At 33.0% G+C, this 5,599-nt stretch overlaps 1 long non-coding RNA gene across 3 annotated transcripts; it reads right to left on the bottom strand.

Moving 5' to 3' along the window:
• Positions 1-667: 667 nt before the first annotated feature.
• LOC102578238 (uncharacterized) lies at positions 668-3,298 on the bottom strand. 3 transcript variants are annotated; one of them, XR_001474354.1, is made up of 4 exons: positions 3,090-3,298; positions 1,436-1,726; positions 1,115-1,303; positions 668-690 (listed from the first exon to the last, which is right to left on the bottom strand). It is a non-coding gene; the product is annotated as an uncharacterized lncRNA (long non-coding RNA). The 3 variants fall into 3 exon arrangements; XR_001474353.1 differs by lacking the exon at positions 668-690 and adding an exon at positions 840-871; XR_367859.2 differs by lacking the exon at positions 668-690 and adding an exon at positions 883-904.
• Positions 3,299-5,599: the final 2,301 nt, after the last annotated feature.

Genomic DNA, 5,599 nt, shown 5'->3' with positions numbered 1-5,599 from the left:
TGCTTATTTTTAAAAAATTGATAAATTAAAATTAATTAAGAACGATGGACGGCGTCATTATTAATTAATTTATAAATAATTATTTTTTAATTAAAAGCAATGGATGACGATCCTACATATATTAAATTATTAATTTTATATATATTTAAAACAAAAATCCGTCAAAAATAACGACAGACATAGTCACTGTCCGTCACTTCTAATTAAAAAGTTTTTAAGAAAATAAAAATGATGGCCAGCGTCGCAAAAGGCATCGCTCCAAAAGCAACGATTATTGGCTCCGTCATATTTTCCCTTGTTTTTAATAGTGATCTAGCTCATTTTTCAAGTTATTTTGTTTATGTGCAACTTTGGGGGCCCTTAATTAAAGATATGTATGATAATCATCCCCGCTATTTTGACTATGAGAAAGGCAATTTTCTACCATTTTTGAAAATCCTCAATTTTGTTCAGATCTTGGGGCATTATATGTCATGAGTTTAGAAAATTACTAAGCCGTTATTCACGTGCCAGAAATGAAAAATAAAGAAAATTTGTGGCTACTCAGCTAAGTTACCACACATTACTGTGAACTTTCTATATAAAGAAAATTTGTTATTACCAGGTCGGATGAAAGCTACCTTATTTTAACTCAGTTTTCTGGTATGGCTGGATACCAGAAAAACCTCCATTGCCATCAGTTATTGGCTTCTGAAAGAGCAATTAACAACACAATATAGTTATCTAAAAACATATCAACTTGACTTCCATACAAATCTAAGCTCTATAAATATCTCTGTTAGTTATCTAATTCATGAAGGATAACATTACTAACCTAAAAAGCCATAGCAGCAATTATTGCAACAAATATCTCAACCCTATGTACCACTAACTGCAAAACAACTTCAACACTTCACATTTTATGCTGACAGAGTTCCATTTGAAATATTATATGTTGAATTGAACATGAAAAAATATAAGCAACTGTTCATGGCAAGAAGCATAAAATTAATTTCAAGTCTGCAAGCCAAGCACAATCATTTACACCATTCAAAATTGCTATTGAAAGAAGAAGCCAAATTTTTATCTTGGATCTAACCACTATCACAAAAATGAAACCCGGGTTATGTGTTACCTATACTTGCTGTCTCAGAAACAAATCTGGACGATGATTCTGCTTCTTACTCCCATTTTTCTCCTTATTGTTATCCCTGATTGGCATGCGATCCTTATCAATTCAACTGTTACGATCCTGTTTCCTTGACCTATCTTTGTGTTTGTTCTTTTTATGCCTTGATGCACCTGAAGGTAACCCAATACCTGCCTATTAACAACATAAAGATAAATTACTGGGAAATTTTACGACAAGACTGCATTAGTATAGCAAACGGATCCTTGAGTTAGCATTCCCAAAACAGTAAGAGAGCACATCAAGGATTATAAGGTGGATTCTTACCGATGGAAGATCAACAGATCATGTTTCTCTGAGCCGAAAAGCATCCGTGAGTAGATCCAAGCCAAAAGGAATGCAAGTGTACACATCTGTGTCCCTCATAGGAGGAGCTTTTGGACAGCTGATCTAGTTCCATCCCTTCACCTCTCCTTATTTCTCTGTCCCCCACCACACTCCTAAGGTATTCTGTCTCAGATATAAAGGGTGGTAATGATCACTTACATAAAAAATCAAGATGTTTCCTAAGTTTATAATGGTCTAGAAGATCAACTGAACCACCAAGTCCTCTAGATCCTGAAGACACAAAACAACAGGCACACATGATGGAAATTTCAATTTCAGATTAAGAATATCCAATAGAGAGAATGTATAAGCATCCGTAAAGCAAAACTTTAGATAAAATTTTCAAGAGCATTTCATATTTTCAAATTCTGCCAATAAAAATTATCAAAAACATAACATCGAAGATAATTCAATCACTAGGAACAAGAAAAAAACAATATCACTTATGTTTGGGTGTAGGTTAAAAGTAGTTCCTCAAATATGCTCTTGAGCATTTTTGGCCCTTTAAGGTTTCCAAAAGTGAGCACTTCTAATTTGTGTCAAAAATTTAACAAACTCTTTCTATAGCACAAATTGCTTAGCAAAATCTAATAAAAATAAGCAATAATACATGTCAGAGGCAGCCTTCTTAAGACTTTCATCAACTGATCTATTTAAGATCAGAAGCATCGTGAAGCTCCAACTTTAATCTATCACTGCTTTAAACCTCACGAGCTATCCTTTTCATCATGAAGCTCTGATAGACAGTGAATATAGTAGCATGAACAATCAATATGGAGTTTTTTCTCAATCGAAAATGAGTTTTTGCACATAGGTGGTGGTACAGTTAAAGAGCTTGTTGTAGAGTTTTTCTACACTTTCAACATGTAGATAAATGATTTCAGATTAAAAAGATCACGCTAACCCAGTAACTCACAACTATGAAAGGTATTACCAGATCACACTTTAAATGTACACATATGAGTTTCCCGTTGTTCAAGGGGGAAATAGGGAGAGAGCACGGTGAAACTAAAAAAATTAAAACGTACAAGAAACATAGAGCATCCAGGACAAACCAAGATATCATGTATAGGTCCTTAACATATATTTCAAAAAAACGAAAAGATGATTACTTCAGTAAATTGGCAATAGAAATGTTTGCTAGGCGATATATGAAAAAAGAAAATAGATAAATTCCTCTATAGGTACATAAAATAATGGATCCATATGAGTGCCACTCATGCAGTATTAGATGAAAGGATCAGCCTTATATCTTAACCACAAATTAATCATTCAAAATATATTGTGACGACAAGAAAGTCACCCGATGCATAAGCTTTGATTTTGCACCAAACAAGGTTTTCTCTAAAATTCTAGTTTCCATGACCCTCGGAAACATCATCAAAACCAGAAATTCCAAGGGCTAATAAAGTTCTCAATCTTTCATTGGGAAGACCAATAAATGTCTAGATATGCTATATGGAAATAAAATGTTTCACTATATAATTAAAAGCTTACTCACCAGTTACTTGCATTTGATTTGATAAAAGTATAACATTATTGAAGCAAAGGGGAAAAAACAATCTAGGAGCAAATACTGTAAGAAGTTTAATACCTCAAAAATCCTACCACTTCTGAACTTGTTGAGATCAAGATCCATCATGACTATGCAACTAATAAACCAGATAGAAAAAAGACCTTCAAAAAGAAAACATATTAGCAACTCACACAAAGCACAACACAAGATATTGCAACAACAGACCAATTCATAGTTGTGACTCTGTCAATTCTCCATAACATTTCATCTAGTGAAATTTCCCCCAGTTTGCCTCAGGAACTACTTTCGAGAAAATTCTCTCCTCAATAAAAGATTAGCCATTTTATACAACCCAAAGTGAATACATGCACAGAATATAGCACCCAACATTGTGTGCCGTCTACTATAACCCACCCTGATAAAATTAGTAGTGTGCAACATCAACTATCCCTCGATTCCAAACAATTTAAGGTAGATAATGCATTTTCTAAATCCATTCCACTCCCCTAGGGTCCGTATCAATAAACCAACTATTCCCGTGACTTTATGGGCTATCTTTCAAGTGTGCGACTAAATCAAATGATAGAATATTCATTTCTATTCATTAATTCATCAAAAAAATTGGGATTCTTACTATGTCACATGTATATCAATAAGTATTGTTCTACAATCTCTTACCAAACATAAGAATAATTCTGTCAAACACGAGACCTGATGTATCAAACAAGGGGTATCATAAATCAATTGAAAAAAGTCAAAACTTGATTTTGGTAAATGGCTTTGAAATTTAAAACTTTTTTTTTTGCCTAAGAACGAAAAATTCAAAAACGAAATAAGGAATTAGGTTTTCTTTACTTACCGCTCGATTTGCCGGAGAGAGAGAGAATTGGGCATTCCGCTGTTGAAACGGACTTATTGCTGAATTTGAAATGACAAAAAATTAATAAAGAGAAGAGGGTTTGATATAGGTTTCATTTTTACTTAAATAATGTATTATATTTTCTTAATTATAAATTATTCAAAAATCAAAAGATTCAAAAAAAATTGTTGTTTTAAACACGTTTAACATTATATAGGGAAAATAAATTAATATTAAGGGTGTGTTTGGTACGAAGGAAAATGTTTTCCTAGAAAATAAGTGGATTTCTAACTTATTTTCTCATGTTTTGTTAGTGACTAGAAAATATTTTTTGAAAATAATTTTTAATGTTTGGTTGATGAATGAAAAAATATTTTTTAGAAAATACCTTTTATTTTTTGTTAGAGACTAGAAATTACTCTTTAGAAAAATAATTTATGATTCGAAAATTAAGCCCGATAATTGATCAAGGACCCAACCCTGTTACCTAGGCCAGGCAGTGGAACCGGGAGGTGCCGGTATCGGTACCATTCCGTCCCGGTCCGATACTGTTCCGGCAGGCTCCGATTGGTTCCGAAATAAAGGGGAACCGGGAGGGGTAACGGAACGAAAATTGAAAAATTACTGGTTAATCCTGATTCGGAAAGTGCCGGTTTAGATTCTGGGTCTGGTCCGGTTCGACAGTTTAAATTTTTTTTAATTAATTAATATTGTAGCCGTTGGGTAACGGCTATTGGGCCCCACCCAACAGCTATTTCAGCCTTTAACCCCCCAAAACATCTCCATACACCCCCTTCCCACACCCCCCAAAATAACTTTTTTAATACCCTAAAGTTTTAAAATTTACATTTTCGTCCTATTTTTTAACTATAAAATCCCCCAAACTTTCATTACTTTTACTCACAAATATTCTTCATCTTCTATTCTCTCAACTCTCAACTCTCAAGTCTCTAATCTCTAATTCTCTATTAATTTACAAATTATATTAGTTTGAAAGATTTGGTGGATAACTTGTTAGGTCTTTGGAGCAACCTTCAAGCTTCAAGATTCAACTTTCATCTATCAACTTTCATCTACTTTTTTAAGTAGACGTTTGATAAATTCGTTCCAACTTTCATCTTTATAGTCTTTACTTATTTACTTATTGATTTGTTTGCATTTAACTTTCATATTATATATAATTTACTCACTTTTCATATTTTAATATGGATTTTGGTAAAAAAAAAATATTGACAATGGTAAAAGAACTGTTATTGATGCGGAAACTAATTTATTTACTGGTAATTCTGAGAAAAATAAAAAAAATGATAGTTCTTTTAAATCTAAAACTAGACAAGTAGCACAACTAAGAATAAATACAGAAGATTTTACGCATGTCGATGAAACTGTTTTTAATATTGATAGTAATAATGAATTAGATCATTATCATGAATCTTTACAAGCAAGGTTTGATAATTTTGATGAAGAATTAGAAGAAGAAGTAGAACATGATAATGTTAATGATGATATTAATACTTTTGATGATGATGATGATTATGAAACTGAGCCAGTATATCCTAGTCAGGGTAGGCCCGCTCCCGCTCCCATTTGTTGTCCTGCTCCCCCCCCCACCCCGTATATCCTAGTCAGGGTAGGCCCAAGGTAGAACGTGCTAAAAAAATTATTGTGTGGCAATTTTTTACTCAAAGTGAAGATAAAACACAAGTTATTTGCAATAAATGTAAACATA

Source organism: Solanum tuberosum, unplaced genomic scaffold (assembly GCF_000226075.1).
Source record: "Solanum tuberosum cultivar DM 1-3 516 R44 unplaced genomic scaffold, SolTub_3.0 scf00187, whole genome shotgun sequence".
Lineage (NCBI taxonomy): Eukaryota > Viridiplantae > Streptophyta > Magnoliopsida > Solanales > Solanaceae > Solanum > Solanum tuberosum.
The sequence above is the reverse complement of the archived record's forward strand: the minus strand, read 5'-3'. Positions and strand labels throughout refer to the sequence as shown.